The 19,625-nt window shown below is 38.7% G+C and overlaps 2 long non-coding RNA genes across 4 annotated transcripts in view; one reads left to right on the top strand and one right to left on the bottom strand.

Moving 5' to 3' along the window:
* Positions 1-17,135, bottom strand: part of LOC129060404 (uncharacterized) — a 37,498-nt gene extending 20,363 nt beyond the window's left edge. Inside the window, exons 1-2 of one of the 2 annotated variants that reach the window (XR_010140876.1) lie at positions 16,411-17,135; positions 779-12,695 (exon numbers count right to left, since the gene is read on the bottom strand). This is a non-coding gene — a long non-coding RNA (uncharacterized LOC129060404). Of the gene's footprint in view, positions 1-778; positions 12,696-16,410 lie in introns of those variants that run through there. The other variant, XR_008527092.2, reaches the window with a different exon arrangement.
* LOC129060403 (uncharacterized) lies at positions 13,990-18,810 on the top strand. Of its 2 annotated transcripts, none has more exons than XR_008527091.2 (3): positions 13,990-14,184; positions 15,273-15,451; positions 17,094-18,810. It is a non-coding gene; the product is annotated as an uncharacterized LOC129060403 (long non-coding RNA). The 2 variants fall into 2 exon arrangements; XR_008527090.2 differs by having other exon boundaries at positions 13,991-14,838.
* The last annotated feature ends 815 nt before the right edge of the window (positions 18,811-19,625 follow it).

Below are 19,625 nucleotides of genomic sequence, written 5' to 3'. Positions count from 1 at the left end.
TTCTAGTTTGATTCCATTATGATCAGAGAATATACTTTTTATGATCTCAATTATTTTGAATTTGTTAAGGTTTATTTTATAATCTAAGACCTGGAATCTTGTGAATATCTCATGCATACTTAAAAAGAATGTGTATTCTGCTGTTGTTGGGTGAAGTGTTCTTATGAATATCAATTAGATTGCATTAATTGATATTGTTCAATTCTTTTAAGTCCTTGCTGACATTTTGTCTAGTGTTTCTACCAATTTTTAGCAAAGGGTTGTTGAAGTCCTCAATTATAATTGTAGATTTGTTTATTTATCCTTTCATTCCTGTGAGTTTTTGCTTCATGTATTTTGAAGCCCTGTGTGTGCTGGTACATATAAATTTAAGATTGTTATATTCTGTTGGTGAGTTGACCCTTTTATCATTATGTAATGCCTTGTTTTGTCCCTGGTAATTTTCTTTGTTCTGAAGTCCACTTCATCTAGTATTAACATAGCCTCTTCAACTTTCTTTGATTAGTTGTTTGCATGGTATAACTTTTTCTATTCCTTTTACCTCTAACATACCTCTATTGTTATGTTTAAAGTTAGTTGTGTAGACAGCATATAGTTGATCATTTTTTAAAAATCCTTTTGTCAATTGTTGTCTTTTAATTGGTGTTTTTGGACCATTTAGATTTAAGGTAATGATTAATATATTATAATTTATGGATGCCATTTTTTAACTTATTTTGTTTGCTTCTTCTGTTTTTTTATTTCTCTGTTTCTCCTTTCCAGTCTTCTTGTGGGCTACTTGAGCACTACTTTAGTTTTCTGATTTATCTACAATATAACTCTTGAGTGTGTTGCTTCACAGTTTTTTTTTAAGCCGTTGTTCTAGGGGTTACAATTAATAGTCTACTACTATCAAGATTTTACTACTTCCAGTGGAATATGGATGCATCACCACGATTTAGGTCATTTTACTCTCTCCATTTATAGTTGTCTGAAAATATTCTACATTCATTGAGAACCAAAGCAGACATTATTATAAGTTTTGCTTTTAACTATTAAACACATTTTTTAAATCACAAGGAAAAAATTATTTATTAAACTTATATTTATTCTTTACATCTTTCTTCATATCTGATGTTCTTAGTTGCAACAGAACTAAGTTCTTTGTTCTGTTATCATTTTCTTTCTGTACAAACAATTTCTTCCAGCTATTCTTTTATTCTGCCGGTGATAAATACCCTTAGTTGTTGTTTTGTTGTTTTAAGTCTTCAAATGCATTGATTCTTCTTATTCTTGAAGGATATTTTCACTGGATATAGAATTCTGGGTTGACGACTCTTTTCTTTCATCACTTAAAAATGTTGTACCACTTCCTCTGGCCCTATGATTTCTGATGAGTAATCTGCTATTATTTGAATCATTGTTGCCCTGTAGGTATTGTCATTTTCTTCTAACTGCTTTCAAGATTTTTTCTTTTGTCTTAAGTTGTCACAATTTTGACAGTGATGTATCTGGGTGTTGATCTCTTTGGGTTTACTGTGTTTGGGGTTTTCTCAGCTTCTGGAATATGTAAGTTTGTGTCTTTCATCACATTTAGAAAGTTTTCAGCCATTATTTCTTTAGGTATTTTTCAGTCTTGCATTCTTTTTTCCCTTCTTCTAGAATATTGATGACAGAAATGTTAGATGAATTGTTATTATCTCCTTGGTGTATAGGGTTCAATTTATTTTCTTTCTGTTTTTTAAATTGAACACTTCCTGTTTATTTGTCTTAAAGTTCACTGATTCTTTTTTTTTTTTTCCACTGGGCAGCCCCAAAACCAGGATATGTTCAGAGAGGCTCCCAGGTTCACTGATTCTTTCCTGGCCATCTCTAGTCTGCTATTGTGACCACCTAGTAAATGTTTTTAAATTTAGGTTATTGTATTTTTCAGTTATAAAATTTACATTTTATTCTTCTTTATATCTTTTTTTTTCTTTTTTTGTGACATGGTCTTGCATATGTCATCCAGGCTGGAGTGCAGTGGTGCAATCATAGCTCACTGTAGCCTCTGACTCCCGGGCTCAAGCAGTCCTCCCACCTCAGCCTCCCAGGTATCTGAGACCACAGACACAGGCCACCATATCTGGCTAATTTTTAAAAAATTTTATAAAGATGAGGTCTCACTATGTTGCCAAGGCTCATCTTAAACTCCAGAACTCAAATGATGCTCCTGCCTTGGCTTCACAAAGTGTTAGGATTATAGGCGTGAGCCACCATTCCCTACCACATCTTCTATTTCTTTGATGATATTTTTTATTTTTTCTTTTGTTCCAAAAGTTTTCATAATTGCTTGTTAAAATACTTTTTGACAGCTTCTTGAAAATCACATTCAGACAATTACAATATCTGTGTCACCTTGGCATTAGCATCTATGGATCATCTTTTCTCATTTGAATTTAGATTTTCTTAGTTCTTGGTATGACCAGTAATTTGGAATGTATCCTGGACATTTTGAATATTGTTTTAAGACTCTGGTTCCTATTAAATATTCTACTTTAGCAAACTGTCGAGGTTCAAAATGCATATCCTGACACTCTTTTTGTGAGTTGTAGTGCAAATATTAGCCTAATTTCGTAAGACTTTACCATGCTACACTTCTGATCTCCTCCATTTCTGTGTTACCCAGATGACAGCACTGCATCCCACAGTCTTTTAGCACTAGCTGGATAGTTGGAGGGGTGCCACTCTTTACTACATGGAAGACTTTAGAAGACAAGATTTTACATACTGATTCAGCTGGTGATGGTTACCTCCACATTACTGAAGTGGGGATTATAAGTTAGAGCTCTACACATAGACTCTGTGGGCAAGCAGCATCTTCCTTTCACCTCCAGGAAAGGGGATGAAGTCATAGTCATTCCCAAAGATTATGCAGGGAGGAGTCCTGCCCATTCCTTCAAAGAACATGTGGAAGTCAGAGTTCCGCCCACAGACCCTGGAGGAAGGAGCACCTTCTTGTTACTATGAAGGGCAGGGCAGAATACGATGCTCTGCCCACTGGTTCTGCCACTGCAGTGCCATTGTGGTGGGAGAGACATATGGTGTTTGCTTGGTATTCACCCAAAGAACAGGCGGATATGATTAAAGGGTTTCTGTCTTTGGGCTGCCTCTTTCCTCATCCTCTGGCTAGAGAAAGCTGACTTTTCTTGGGGGCTATTTTCTGTCGGTGACTGCTGGTGTTTCTAGATTGTGGCTGATATGGTTTAGCTGTGTCCCACCCAAATCTCATTTTGAATTGTAGTTCTCATAATCCCCACATGTTGTGAGAGGGACCCAGTGGGAGGTAATTGAATCACGGGGGCGATTACCCTTATGTTGTTCTCGTGATGGTAAGTTCTCATGAGATCTGATGGTTTTATAAGGGGATTTTCCCTCTTTTGCTTGGTACTCCTCTCTCCTGATACCTCGTGAAGAAGGATGTATTTGTCCACCATGATTGTAAGCTTCCTGAGGCCTCCCCCAGCCATGTGGAATTGTAGGTCAATTGAACCTCTTTCCTTTATAAATTATCCAGTCTTGGGTATTTCTTCACAGTAGCATGAAAATGGACTAGTACAGTAAATTGGTACCACAGAGAGTGGGATGCTGCTGTAGAGATACCTCAAAATGTGAAAGCGACTTTGGAACTGGGTAACAGGAAGAGGTTGGAACAGTTTGGAGGGCTTAGAAGAAGACAGGAAAATGTGGGAAAGTTTGGAACTTCCTAGCAACTTGGACGGCTCAGAAGACAGGAAAATGTGGGGAAGTTTGGAACTTCTTAGAGATTTGGTGAATGGCTTTGATAAAAATGCTGATAGTGATATGGACAATGAAGTCCAGGCTGAGGTGGCCTCAGATGGAGACGAGGAACTTGGGAACTGAAATAAAGGGATTCTTGCTATGCAAAGAGACTGGCAGCATTTTGCCCTTGCCCTAGAGATCTGTGGAGCTTTGAACTTGAGAGAGATGATTTAGGGTATCTGGCAGAAGAAATTTCTAAGTGGCAAAGCATTCAAGTGGAAGCAGATCATAAAAGTTTGGAAAATTTGCAGCTTTACAATACAGTAGAAAAGAAAAACCCATTTTCTGGGGAGAAATTCAAGCCAGCTGCAGAAAGTTGCACAAGTAATGAGGAGCCAAATGTTAATCACCAAGACAATGGGGAAAATGTCTCCAGGGTATGTCAGAGACCTTCAAAGTAGCCCCTCATCACAGGTCCAGAGGCCTAGGAGGGAAAAATGGTTTCCTGGGCTGGGTCCAGGGCCCCCATGCTCTATGCAGCCTAGAGACATGATGCCCTGCATCTCAGCTGCTGCAGCTCCAGCCATGGCTAATAGGGGCCAATGTACAGCTCAGGCCATTGCTTCAGAGGGTGCAAGCCCCAAGCCTTGGCAGCTTACGTGTGGAGGATGTCCAGGCAGAGGTGTGCTGCAGGGGCAAAGTCCTCATGGAGAACATCTGCTAGGGCAGTGCAAAAGGGAAATGTGGGGGTGGAGACCCCACACAGAGTCCCCATTGGGACACTGCCTAGTGGATCTGTGAGAAGAGGGCCACTATCCTCCTGACTCCAGAATGATAGATCTGCTGACAGCTTGCACTGTGTGCCTGGAAAAGCCACAGACACTCAATGCCAGCCCATGAAAACAGCCAGGATAGAAGTTGTACCCTGCAAAGCCACAGAGGTGAAGCTGCCTAAGGCTGTGGGGGCCCATCTCTTGCATCAGCGTGCCCTGGATGTAAACATGCAGTCAAAGGAGATCATTTTGGAACGTTAAGATTTAACGACTGCCCTACTGGATTTCAGACTTGCATGGGGCCTGTAGCTCCTTTGTTTCGGCCAATTTCTCCCATTTGGAATGAGTGTATTTACACAATGCCTATACCCCCATTGTATCTAGGAAGTAACTAACTTGCTTTTGATTTAACAGGCTTATAGGCAGAAGAGACTTGCCTTGTTTCAGATGAGACTTTGGATTGCAGACTTTTGAGGTAATACTGGAATGATTTAAGACTTTGGGGACTGTTGGAAGGGCATGATTGTATTTTGAAATGTGAGTACATGAGATTTGGGAGGGACCAGGGTGGAATGATATGGTTTGGTTGTGTCCCCACTCAAATTTCATCTTGAATTGTAGTTCTCATAAACCCCACGTGTCATGGAAGGAAGCTGGTGGGAGGTAATTGAATCATGGGGGTGATCCTCATGCTGTTCTTGTAATAGTGAGTGAGTTCTCACAAGATTTGATGTTAAAACCATCAACTAAGTGGGGCTTAAAAGGGGCTTTTCCCCTTTTTGCTTGGCACTTCTCTCTCCTGCTGCCATGTGAAGAAGGACATGTTTCCTTCTCCTTCTGCCATGATTGTAAGTTTCCTGAGGCCTCCCGAGCCATGTGGAACTGTTAGTCAATTGACCCTCTTTCCTTTATAAATTACCCAGTCTTGGGTATTTCTTCATAGCAGCATGAGAATGAACTAATACAGTGGCCTTCTCTAGCACCCAGGCCAAGGTATTTATGAAGCAACAAAATACTCAGGAAGCTCACTTCCAGGTTGTTTCTCAAGTTCTGAGGTTTCTAGCCATTTTACCTTGTTTGTTCCTCCTTTCAAAGTCTTCTCTGTGATATAAATATATATATTTTTGGTCCAGGATTCTTTCCTGTGATTAGTGGGAGGAATAAAATGGAATGTGTTTACTCCATCTTATCTGGAACCAGAAATCTCCAGAGCAGCCCCCTTTGTAATAGCTTCTTCCTATTTATGCTCTTTTATTTTAAAAAGTTCTTTTTTTTTCTAAGACATCTTGTTATAGCACCTATTTATATTTTAGCAGGTTCCCCCCCCCCCATATTTACTTCCTTTAAAAAAAATTTTACCTCTGTGACAGTAAATTTTCAAATGGCTTATCTTTCTGTTATTTCTAGTTATTTAGTATTAAAACAAGAGAATTCTACAGGGGCCTAGTCTGTCATCTAGAACGAGAAGATAATGAAAGTTTTTCCTGTGACCTTATTTACATGTAAAAGGCTTACATAACATGGAAGTCATTTAACAAATCATGCTTACTGATAATTATGAAATTATATGCAGAAAATACTAATTTTAGCAAAAATGTATGCATCAACTAGTATTAGCATTTGAATAACTAAAACTGGGATTATTCTGGTTTTGCATATATAAAGACATACCACAAACACAAATTGAGCTATTGGATTGAGCTGCTTGTGAGAAATTAGACAGCTATTGATTTGGGAACTATTATAATGGTTGACTCCATAGCAATAGTTGAGATTATACAAAAGGTGAATGAGAAGGAGAAAGGAAAAAAATTTAGGTGAGAATCCTAAGAGAAACCCAGAGAAAAGAGAAATGAGGGAAGACTCAGGGAGACTTTTTTTTTTCTTTTTCTTAAGAGACAAGTTCTTGTCTTTTTTTTTCTTTTTTTGTAAGGACAAGGTCTTGCTCTGTCACCTTGGGTGGAGTACAGTGGCATGATCATAGCTCAATGGAACCTTGAACTCCTGGGCTCAAGCAATCCTCTTGCCTCAGTAGGGCCCACAAGTGCACACCACCACACCTGGCCTGTTTTTTAAATTTTTGTAGAGAGGAGGTCTTGCTATGTTGCCCAGGCTTGTTGCTACCTCCTGGCCTCAAGTGACCCTCCTGCCTCTGCTTCCCAAAGTACTGGGATTACAGGCACGAGCCTCTGTGCCCAGCCAGGAGAACTTCTAAGATTTGTCACAGATTTAAGAGGAACACTGGAGAATCTGTGATTGATATGGTTTGAATCTGTGTTCCCACCCAAATGTCATGTTCAATTGTAATCCCCAATGTTGGAGGTTGGGCCTGGTTGGAGGTGATTCGTTCATGGGAGCAGTTTCTAATGGTTTAGCACCATCCCCTTAGTGCTGCTCTTGTGGTAGAGTTCTTACAAAATCTCGTTGTTTAAAAGTGTGTAGCAGCCCCTTTCTCTCTCCCTTCCTCCTGCTCTGGCCATGTGAAGATGTGCTCACTTCCCCTTCCCCCTCCACCATGATTGTAAGTTTCCTGAGGCCTCTCCAGCCATGCTTCCTGTGCAGCCTGTGGAACTGTGAGCCACTTAAACCTCTTTTCTTTATAAATTACCTAGTCTCAGGTATTTCTTTATAGCAGTGTGAGAACAGACTAATACTGTGACCTCCATATTACTTTTGATATAGAAAGAATTGAATCATTTTGAAAAGCACTCCTGGATTTATACAAGTTGTCTTCAATCTAATCATCTGTTAGAATAATTACTATAAGTTATCATTTTGCCACTGAAATGAACATGGACAGCTTGAGAAAGAAAAATAAATTATGACAGCTGTGGAGATGTAAGGATTTTAACTAAAGTGGAAAAGATGCCCTAGGGCATTAAGTAGTTGAGACAAACTATTTTATCTGATGATTGTGAGTTTTAGACAGATAGATAAAAATTTTGTAGCTTAGTAAAAAATAATCATTCTGACAGGTTTCCAACAGTCATTTTCCAATTTTCTAATAAATTTCTAAGACGAATTGGTTTATTTACTTTCTTCACCCTTGACTATACAGTTGAGAATATGAACTTAGAAATTGTCTGTTAAATCTTTTTGAGTAAGTTGAAAGCTAACACATAGCCTATACCATTAGGTGAAGTTTAATTACTTTAAAAATTCTGAATTACATTATTTGAACATAAATACATTTATATAATTTTTTAGTAATTACAATAACATTGGGAATGACTAGTAAAACATTACTAGAGATTCTGTTAGACCTAGATTGATAAATAAATTAAAGTGACAATTAGCAGCTTGTGAGTAAATGATGCTTGAAAACAACAAATGCAAATAGTGCTTAAAAATAATGCTTAAACATCGCCCATATTTTGTAATTATTAATTAGCAAACTACTCTTTCACAGATTGGATTAAGGCAACTTCTCTGCAGTTAATGAAATTATCATAAATTTAAAATTAGTCTAGCCTGAATTATATTCTGTTCTAAAGTGAAAAGCTTGATTTATCTTTTACATTTTTAACACTTTTAATTTTATCCTCCTGAAACCTTCCCTCAAGTCTGACTATTTTGTTACAGTCAACCTTTTTCCCCATGAGACACATCAATGAAATCGAGATTCTTTTAAACACGTTGAGAACTCATTTAAATGACTGGTACAGAAGTTCTGTGCACCAGCTTGGAAGACATTTTTATGTTACCAATCTTGACTTACAAATATCTCAATTTCTACAAACTAGGGAAAGGTAAGACATTTTATGTTTATTGACAACAATAAGTTATTTTTCTCAATATTAAATTCTAAATGAAATCCTATAAAGAACATCTAACAAAATCTTTAGTCTACTTTATGGCTGGATGTCTTTAGGGATACTGCTACCTTCTGAATTTTCTGTTATAGGGGAAAATTAAATGCCACCTCAGAAGAATTAGGAAAAGATTAATACTACAGGATGAAATAGTTGAAAATAACACACTTGGCTCTTTTGTATTTCTTTCCAAATATGACTTTATACCTAGCATTTCAACATACAGAATTATCCTTATTATAGCCATATTTTATTCTAGGCTTACCCAGAGTGCAGCAAGGCACAACTGGGGCTGGTGTGGATGCTACTTATAAGAAATATAATATAAATGGCATCCTCTGGAGCCTCTGGCTCTCAGGCTAGATACTGAGATGTCAAAGATCGATATGATATGCTCAGTTTAGTTAGGGAAAATGTATATAAGTAAAACTAATTTCTATGGAATCTAAAAAATGACAGAGAAATATGTTCAAAATACTATGGTAGTGAAAAAGAAGAATTTAGAAGTCTAGAGGAATCATCCCAGACTCATGGTCTTGTTCACTTAAAAAAAAAAAATTTTCTGACACAGGGTCTTGCTCTGCTGCCCAGGCTAGAGTGCGGTGGTATGGTCATAGTTCACTGCAGCCTTGAACTCCTGGCCTCAAGCAATCCTCCCTCTTCAGCCTCCTGAGTGGCTGGGACTGCAGGCACATGCCAGTATGCCTGGCTAATTTTTAAAAATTTTTTAAGAGATGGGGTCTCACTATGTTGTCCAGGCTGGTCTTGAACTCCTGGTCTCAAGTGATCCTCCCACCTTTCTTGTTTGCTTTTAAAGACAACCCAGGCCAGGTGCAGTGGCACTCACCTGTAGTCCTAGCTACTCAGGAGATTGGGGTAAGAGGATTGCTTGAGCCCAGGAGTTCAAGGCTGCAGTGCACTATAATTGCAACTATGAGTAACCACTGTACTCCAGCCTAGGCAACATAATGATACCCTGTTTCTGAAACAAACAAACAAACAAACAAAAAGACAACTGAATGCAAGTCTTCACAATTAGAATAGTGCAATTTAAGTATGATAATAAGCTGCCATTTACTGGACTCTTATCATGTCCTAGGCCCTATACCAAGTATTACCACCATGCTTTAATCAACTGAGCTATCCAGCCGCCTTGGTTATGCCAAGTATTTAATGTCCCCTGCTTTTTATATAATTCATACAACAATCTCATGTCATCAGTATTCTTATCATCCCTATTCTACTTATAAAGATTTTGGAGTTTCAAGAGATAAAATAGCCAGTCAAAGCCATGCAGTTCTAAGAGGTGAGGTGGTGTGATGGGGAGTCGGGTTTAAAAGGTGAGGGTGTACAGCAGGGGCCCTTTAACATGATAGAACGTTTACAGTGCCTGATCACTGTGTAGGGAATGGGTACATTATGACCAAGTTTAGATTTATGGACTACTCAAGTATATTTTTAGGAAGCTAAGAAAAGTGAAAGAAACCAAATCCAGTCCTGAGGAGTCCTAAGTCTAGTTAGGGAAAATGGATATTTGTAAACATAATTTTTATGGAATCCAAAAACAACAGTGAAATATGTTCAAAATTCTATGGTTGGGTAAAGGAAGACATTTTTATCTTACCACCGTTAACTTATAAAGAAGTCAATTTATACAAACTAAAAAAAGAAGACATTTTATGTTTATTGCCAATGTATTAGTCCATTTTCATACTGCTATGAAGAAATACCCAAGACTAGGTAATTTACAAAGAAAAAGAGGTTTAATGGACTAACAATTCCACATGGCTGGGGAGGCCTCACAATCATGGCAGAAGGCAAAGGAAGAGCAAAGGCAAGTCTTACATGCAGGCAGGCAAGAGAGCATGTGCAGGGGAACTCTCTTTATAAAACTATCAGATCTTGTGAGACTTATTCACTATCATGAGAACAGCATGGAAAAACCTGCATCCATGATTCAATTACCTCCCACTGGGTCCCTCCCATGACACCTGGGAATTATGGGAGCTACAATTCAAGATGAGATTTGGGTGGGGACACAGCCAAACCATATCAGCCAACAATAAGTTATTTTTCTAGAACCACAAGATAAAGAATGATTTTTCTCTGTGAACTTATATACACGTAAACAGCTTACCAAATGTAAAAATTAAGTTACTTAAAACTCATTTAACAAATCATGCTTATTGAGAATATAAAATCATATGCAAAGAAATACTAATTTCAACAAAAATATATGCATCCATTAATACAGCATTTATTAATGTTAGAGGCAGTGGTTTTTGTGGCAATAGTATAGCCTACTGCTACCCTCTTCATATCTGGATACAAATCCTGACTCCAACACAGCTTGCGTGACCCTGAGAAAGTTACTTAATTTCTGAACCCTTATTCCTTTTCATGAAAATAGATGAATTACTTTTTGTGAAAGCTCAGTAGTGGATGGGTGGGGTGCGGGGAAAATAGAAAACTCAGTAGTAAGCACTTGATAAATGTTAAATTTCTTACTATTGGCCTCAGGGAGTGGGATAGGGTATTCTAGAGGACAGAGATCACAAGTCCTCAGAAACATTGTAAAATTGTGTGTGTGTGTGTGTATGTGTTTATAGACCTATACAGAAGATGTGAACTTACACCTACACACATGTGCAAAAACATCATATTACTTAATAAATTTTAAATCAAATTTAACTTGATCTCAAGCCACCATTGTGTCTTGGATGGGAGAAAATCTAAGCTCAGTCATTGCTGATACTCTCCTAGCCCCACCTGTGGGCAGTACAAAGGTTCCTGAACTTTCCAGCAGGGTTCGCACAAATGGATTGGTAGTCTATGCTCTGCACAACCTTAGGGGCACCATTCACATCTCAAGAGGCTTGACCACATTCTTGGAGCAGGAGAGAGGAAAACTCCAGCATGAAACAACTCACCAATTAACATTTCAATAAATTATGCAGCCACATACGTTTTTTTTTTGATGGAAGAAGAGAGCCCATACCTTTCATTAGATTCTCAAAGCAAAGAGGGAGCCTGATTTGATCCAGCAAAAGAGATGGGTGTCAAACCTCTGTGCTCCACAAAGCAGGAAAACATCACATTTGCATTGATTATAGAGCCTTTTCATAGTGCTGACACATCTATGAGCTTTGAGTGGCCTCATTATTTTTTTATCAAATTGGGTTGGGGGGGCCCCATTCAACCTAAATGCAGATGGAGTCATTGTGAATGAACTGCAATATACACAATAGGTAATAAATTCTGGGAAATGAAATCTGTCATCAGTCCACTCTTTTACACAACAAAAACCAAGATGGGGTATAACATTGAGACTTGAGGCAAAAAAGTCTCCAAGATAAAGAGGCAGAAATTGCATTCATTGACTTGTAAAGCATGTGGCGGGGCGGGGGGGGGGGGGCCTCTTCTATGAACAGAACAGGAAAGGGCCAGTACTAATTCAGTAAAAAGTATATAAAACCACTGAACAGAAGACCACGCATGTAATGGAGGGAGCTTGTGGAATGCACAATGGTTTCACAAATAAATGTGGACACCTGAATGGTAACATCATTATCAGCCACATCTTCAAATACAGGGAGAGAGAAAGCACTTTCAGAAGAGTAGTAGGAAAAACACTCAAGTTAATGAAGAAACCCTGCACTAAGTCATATCTGTCATTTTAAGTGCTCATTACAATGATTATTTTTAACCGTCATTTAATTTTGTACAAAATTCAATTGATCAGACATAGAGCCATGATTAATCACTTGTGTATGACTAGACATAAGTGGGTACTAATGAGCAGTAAACGCATGTCCAAGTCTTGTTTTTAGCATTGTTCTTACAATAAGTAGCGTCCACTTTCTGCATCTTATTGCCTTTGGATGAATCTGGAAATCCCTGTTTTGTGACAGTTCAATTTAGTCTTTTGTTGCTCTGATTCCAGGTTTCTTTAACAATTTTAAAAAATCAGTGCTCTTAGAGTTTTTGACATGTTGTACAATCATACTTTCCTTTCTTTATCAGTATAAAAAATAATTTATCTGTAAGAAAGTTGAAGTTTCTTCACCAGTGTATGGGCAGCATGGGGCAATACGAAGTTCATTCCATTTGTTTGGAGCTGGGCAGATTTAAATTATATAAGTTGTGTCTTCATTTGTTAAATGGGAAAGCAGTGTCTACCTTACAGTGCTACAGGTAATATAAGTTAAATGTCTGTCACAGTGTTCGAATACACTCAGTACATAGCAGTTTTTTTGTTGCTTCAAAGTAAAATTATAAAACAACTGATACGCAGACAATTTTATCTTGTGAGTTCTGGAATGATAGAATTTTTGAGGTCAAAAGGCTCTCAGATGAGGAAACTGAAGGCCTGAGGAGGCAAAAAGGCATGCTAAGATCAAACATTTAGTTTTCCTCATTCAATAACTATTTGTTGAATGAAAGAATAACATTACATCATCACCAGAAACCAATTTCCTATGTGTCAGATAATGATCTATCTCCTACAAGTGTGGCCTGTGACCTACATGTGACAATGTGAAATGTTAAATGTGAACAGGAATGAGAAAATTTTCCATTTTTTATCGGAAAATATGTATTGATTGCACTTTATGCTTAACCAATTTAACTTGTTTATTCAATTAAAAATTGCATTGATTTATTGTTTCAATCAATTGCCTACTTATACTTTTATAATTATTATATATTACATATTAAAGAAAAGGAGTAAGTCACACATGGCTTATTATGAGAACAACAGTAATGCATTTAATTGTTGGTTCATTGCTCATTCATAAAAAATAAAATTATTGGAAATAAATTCATCAGTATATAATGCAGCTCATTTGGCATACTTTATATGCTCAGAATTTAGTAAGTTCTATTTTCCGTTATATCACTCTTATCAGATTGATGTAAGAAAAATGCTTAAATGGTGGATTTTCATATAAAAGAAGAGGGCAATATAATGTATGAATTTTTAAATAGTGGTTTCCGAGAAATTGCACTGTGGCAGTCCTGCCTTCCTGGGGTTATTCAACAGCACTTCAGCTTATATAATTACCACACATGCCTCCTGTATAGAGCCCACGAGGCTCCCAGGTCGGTCACCATGGCAACAGATTCTGAATGGAGTAGCCCCATCCTGATACTGTGCATAGAGCCTCTTCCTGGAAAAAGTTTTATTTTTTAAATTTAAACACATTCTCCCAAATTACAGATATACGATTTCAGAGTACTTGTTCCAGTTTTCTTATAAGTGTAATGTGAACACTAAATGTCTGGGCACACACAATTTCTTGAATAACAAAGGAAATATGAAGCAAACATTTAAATACAGATTGCCTTTTCATTCTGAGCACCATTTTGAAAAGAAGAGGAAAATAACCTTTCAGAATAAAAAACACCTGAAGGAACAGCTATGGGAGGAAATCAGCTCTCTTTGATCATTTGCTGCAATAGGAACTTTACGCTTTTTTAAAAAAAAAAACTCTTAATCCATAGATCTAAGCAAATGCAATGCAATTTTTCCATTAAAAATGTTTTAAAAGAATGAACAAACACTTGTAGTCAGGGCCACTTTGATAAATCTTGCGCAATAAAAGTATATTTTTATCAATAAAGCAGAAAGTACACATATTTGCTCAAGATTCTCTGTCCGCCCCCACACCTCCAGGAGGTCGGTAAGAACTCTCTGAAGCTGTGGTGTCAGATCCTTTCTCATTTCCTGTTTGCTGTTTGGACAGGCCTGGCAGCTGTGGCGACTGAGTCTAAGAAGAAAGGCTGATAATGCTCTGACTGGTTTCATAATAGGACTTTTCAAGGCACTGTCCCATCCATTAACTCATTTGAAATGAAAGGTAGGGTTTTCTTTATCCCCCATTAGGAAAGATACTTACATGTTTTATTCAAAATTCTTTTAAGCTACCACCAAAGAAAAGAAAGAAATTAACATAATAACTCTCAGGGTGATTCCCTGTTTACAAAGTAAGTTTTAACTTTTACTTTGTTTTCCTTTAGAGCCCTAAATTCAACTCCTACTTTATTCCACATTTCCATTTTCAGTCATCCTTGATGCCTGAAATGATTTAGTTGATGCCATATTGATTTCGTTCTTCTTGGCTTCCTCAAAATGTCTCTCATTTTTCTGTCCCCTTGGCTCATTTCTAAGTGTGTTTTCTAATGTCCGTATCCTGCACAATTGCCAGCAGCACCATGACCTAAGGAGGACCCTCATTATGAACTGCGTTCTACAGAAAAAAAGACGCACGTCCCCTTCAAATGATGTGGCTTGCCCCATGGAAAACAGAGTTGGTGTCTGAGTCAGGTTTGCTTCCCCAGAGCTCCGGGGCCATTGCTATTGTCCTCTTTCCTGCACACTTCCTCATTTGCAAAACAATGTGAAATCTGTTCTTGCTCTTATGATTAAAGGAAAAATGAGGATGATCAAGAGTGGTTGCTTCAGAGACCTTCCACACTGCTAAGAAGGCCACCTCTATTTTTCCAGACTCTAGGTATATTTTAAAATGAAGACATGTCAAAATAGGTTTCTGTTGTAGTTAAAATGTTTACACCTATTAGCAATTACATTTGTATGAGAGTTGAAGTCTCTTCCAACAGTCAGTGTACTTCTGTGACTGTATTTATCTAAACTCATTTGGAAATAAACAATAATTGTCTAATTTTGGCCCTTAATTAACTTGAGGTCCTGGCTTAATGCCATCTTTTCTCATAAAGGAATGCCCTTACATGAACATTAGGACTTTAAAGGACAGCAGTGGTGGCAACAGTGGAGTTGCCTGCAGCTGGGGCAAAGGTAGCAGGTTAATACCAGCTAACACCTCCAGAGCATTTGCCATGTGCCAGGGACAATGCTAAGTATTTTATGTGTGCTAACACTATGCTTTCTTAGGCAGGTACTATTATTATCTGCTTTTTTTTTTAACAGATGAAGAAACCGAGCCACACAGAGGGTTAAATAACTTGCCCAAGCGTGCACAACTACTAGTAGTATTGAGTCTATACTCTTAAGTATTGTGCTATTCCATTTCTTACTGAATACAAAGCAAAAAAACCATAAGGATCAGAGGAGGAGTGTGAATGTCCTCATACTCACAGCAAAAGGAGGTGAGTGGGTGTGTGTGGTGGTGGGAGGGGACTTGCAATATCAATAATAACACTAGGTGGGGGCTCAGTAGCTCATGCCATTTTGATTATCTACCAATGTGTGGGTGTCTCCAGGCTGAAGGAACTGGGTTAACAAGGTTTATATCTGCACTCATATTCTTTCCCCAAAGGCCATATGATGTGTCCAAAGTTGAAAGTGCCATTTTTCAATGACACATAGAATCTGGGCAGTAGCACAGGACCCTGTGTTCAGAATGACCAGATGCTTAGACGAATGATCTGTTGCTGCCATCTTGAAAATTTCAATACTATTTGAACAAATCTCAATAATATTTGAACATTTTGCACTGGGCCCTGCAAATTATGTACCTGGTCCTGTGTGGAATTCTGGGCAATTTGTAGACACTAGTAACTCCAATCTGCCGGGGGAAACAAGGTTCTATCTCCCTGTGATTCCTGTGGAACTGCAGTGCTATAAATCTGCAGTTGCCTGTTAGTGGATTTGCATTTTACTGAAATGTAATACTTTTCCTCACAGGGAAAAGCAGTCTACTCTCACTAATAGGGGTTTTAATGATGCTCTGCCAAGGTCCACGTGCATAGCCTCAAGCAAAAAGGCTCAAGACAGGCTCTGAATTCCACAGCAGGGTTAACTACAAGGGAGCTTCTTTGCAGCATGATAAAACATGGTTAACCTCAGCTAGATTTGCAGCTAGCTCCAAGGAGCACTCCTCAGGAGCAACACAGGTCTATGTATAACATTTCAGCTCTGGTCCACCCAGAAACGTGCACTTCCCATCCCACAGTGTTTGCATAATTTAGGCATGCTATAGTTAAGATTTGCCAAAACTTGTAGAGAAAAATCAAACTGTCTCAGTACAAGGAAGCCAAACTGCTAAATCCTCTATTTCCTCTCTCGATGCTCCAGCAGTTTGGCAGTAGAATAAATGATTGCTCACCAGTGGCAAGTTTCCATGGAGTCGGTAGCTCCTAATGTCTTTTCTGAAGGGATGGGCAGTGAGCTGATTTTCTCCACCAGGGAAGTAACGATCCCAATGAGCAGAAACTAGGAGAGAAAAAAAAGTCAAATTCTCAAAGAAGACAAAAAGGGAATTTCTCACCTCTATCCGTCAGAGGAGTCAGAGCTTTCCCATTCGAGGAGACCTGTCGGGTTGCACTGAATTAATCATGATAGCTAACATCTTCTAGCATTTACTATGCCCTAGATACCCTTGTAAGGGCTTTACACATGTCAACTTAGTTAATCCTCACAAGAACCCAATGAGGTATTATTATTATCTCCATTTTAGACGTGAAGGACCCAAGGCACAGAGGGTAAGCAGTTAAGTCAGGAGAGCAGCTGCCTAGCTGTGAGAGCCACAGGTTTATCCAGGACAATAACAAGCAGTGATGAGTTCCCAGCGGAGCCTGGCTGGGTGTGCAGCTGCTAGGCCTCGTACTGTTTGTCCTTACAATAAACCCCCATTAATGAGGGAAGCAGGATTGGTCTCCCTTGCTCTTGCAACCTGAAAGAGCCTATAGAATACAGATGCCATTGTGAATGCTTTTGTAATTTGGAGATTCCTTTTTTTTTTTTTTTTTTTTTAGCAACGGAATAATCAGCCTCTTCATGTATCCATAGGGAATTCAGGAGAGGATTGAAGAACCGGTTCCCGTTTTTGAGGCATTTGCAATCATTGCTGGAGAGACAGAACCAACAGATGGGGAACAATGGCCAGGGACTCCAGGCGCGGTTTAAGCAAATAACGCCCTGTGGTCTTTACCCATGAATGGTGTGGAAAATGAGAGCAGGGAAGAGGATTTACTCACTGGCTGTGGAGTTAAGTCAGAAGGGGGATGGAAAGAAGGAACTGGGTGGCTTTGGGGACATTTCTTAATCTTTAGGCTTCACCTTCCTTAACTGAAAATAAAGCCATAAGTTACCTCCAGAACTCTTTCAGCCTTAACATTCAATGAATCTCGATCTTTTCTGTAAAGCTAGATTTTTATGTGTGGTATTTGCTAAAAGTTGGGGCGCACCCATACTTGATCTGGCCCAGACTATAGAGCACATGAAGATCACGTTAAATCAGGTCGAAAGACTTTTCTGACTTCACATTAGCGCATATGTGCTGAAATTGTCTTTTCCTTTTCTTGAAAATTCAGTTTAATAGTTGTCTCTGCCATTTTACACATTTATTCTTCTTGGCTATTATATTTTCCTTTTGGGGAGGTCAAATATAAAAATAGGATATACATGGACTGTAGCAGCTGATAATAACTTGTGTGCTTTGATTTTTTAAAGAAACAAAATTTACCAGAAGGGATCTTGCTCACTTATCAATTTTTTTTTTTATATCTCTGTTTTTGTACATATCTTTTAACATTTTAAGTTATTCTAGCCCCCGACAACTGGACACCTGGTTATGATTGCAGAATGTGCAGTTTAAAATCCTATTTTAAAACTTAGTTTTTGTTTTTCTTTTTGAGACAGGGTCTCATTCTGTCATCCAGGCTGGAGTGCAGTGGTGCAATCACGGCTCACTGCAGCCTTAACCTCCTGGGCTCAAGCAATCCTTCTACCTCAGCCTCCTGAGTAGCTGAAACTACGGGCACATGCCACCATGCCAGGCTAATTTAAAAAAAAATTTTTTTAGAGATGGGTGTCACCATGTTGTCTAGGCTGGTCATGAACTCTTGGGGCTCAAGCAGTCCTGCCTCAGCCTTCCAAAGTGCTGGAATTATGGCATGAGCCACCACGCCTCATCTAAAAATTAGTTTTTATATCACTATGCATACCATGTTTTTAACAGTAAAATGGTTTTACCCCAAATAGGCATGTAGTTAAGGTAAAAATTATCTGATGTTACTGATCATTGAGATTTAGAAACAGTAATTAAGGAGGAGGAATTCAGGAGATACTTTTGCAGTATGATCCTTAGGACGAGGTGGCTTTCTATAACCTGGCAAATGTTCTGTACAGCCTATAGACAAGCTGCTTTTTATGTATAGTGCCTAGATCAGCAACACTGGCATTTAACAAGAACTCAGATCTCACTCAGACTCTGTCAGGTGTGACCCAGCAGTCTGTGTTGTAACAAGCCCTCCAGAGGACTCTGAAGTACCGAAAAATTTGAGAAGTGCTGTCATAATCCAGGCTGTCAATAGAATAGAGTAGGGTCATATACTATACACTCACTACACTATAGCCAATGACCATCTTTCCTTACATAGTCCCTCCCCACGCCCACCTGGATGTAGAATTTAGAAGTAAAATCACAACCCAGAATATTGGCAGTGGTCAGTGACTCCCCATTGCAGGTTGAATTTAATTAATTAATTATTTTTTGAGATGGAGGCTGGCTTTGTCACCCAGGCTGGAGTGCAATGGCTCAATCTTGGCTCACTGCAACTTCCACTTCCCAGATTCAAGCAATTCTCCTGCCTCAGCCTCCCGAGTAGCTGGGACTACTGGTGCGTGCCACCGCACCCGGCTAAGTTTTGTATTTTTAGTAGAGACGGGGTTTCACCATGTTGGCCAGGCTGGTCTCAAACTCCTGACCTCAGGTGATCCACCCATCTCAGCTTCCCAAAGTGCTGAGATTACAGGCATGAGCCACCGCGCCCGGCCTTGAATTTATTTAATAGCTGAATTGCTCTACTTGCATTCAAGGTCTTCTGTCTTTATAAAACCAAATCATGTATTCCAGTGTCATCTTCTATTTTTCCTGCTCATATTCTTTATCTTTTAGTAAAATTGGATGGCCATTCTCTCCCTCATCTATAATCCTTGCCATGAGCTGGCAAGGTTGTGAAGAATCTTTACTTAGTTAAGATTTATGGGGTGCCTTCCTAAATGGCATCACAGTGTAAACAAAGAAATCAAGTCACCTGAACTTCTCGGTCTCTATATATCAAGATCCCAAGATCCTTTTTCAAATACCATTTCCTCTGTGAAATCTTTCTTGATTCCTCAAACTGAATGGTGTGCTCTTTCCTTTTTATAATGCCAGCCCCCTGTGTTTCGTATTTCTTGCACAGTAGATTCTGGTCTGTGTTATTGTATAACCAGTATGGTCTAATTTCATTTGTCTATAAGTTCTTGAGATTGGGGCTGAATCCTACACATCTATCGGTCCCTACTACACCTATCACAGTGTCAGACACCTAATAA

The sequence above is a fragment of the Pongo abelii genome, chromosome 6, assembly GCF_028885655.2.
Source record: "Pongo abelii isolate AG06213 chromosome 6, NHGRI_mPonAbe1-v2.0_pri, whole genome shotgun sequence".
In the NCBI taxonomy this organism is placed as follows: domain Eukaryota; kingdom Metazoa; phylum Chordata; class Mammalia; order Primates; family Hominidae; genus Pongo; species Pongo abelii.
This window is presented reverse-complemented; position numbering and strand designations above follow the sequence as displayed.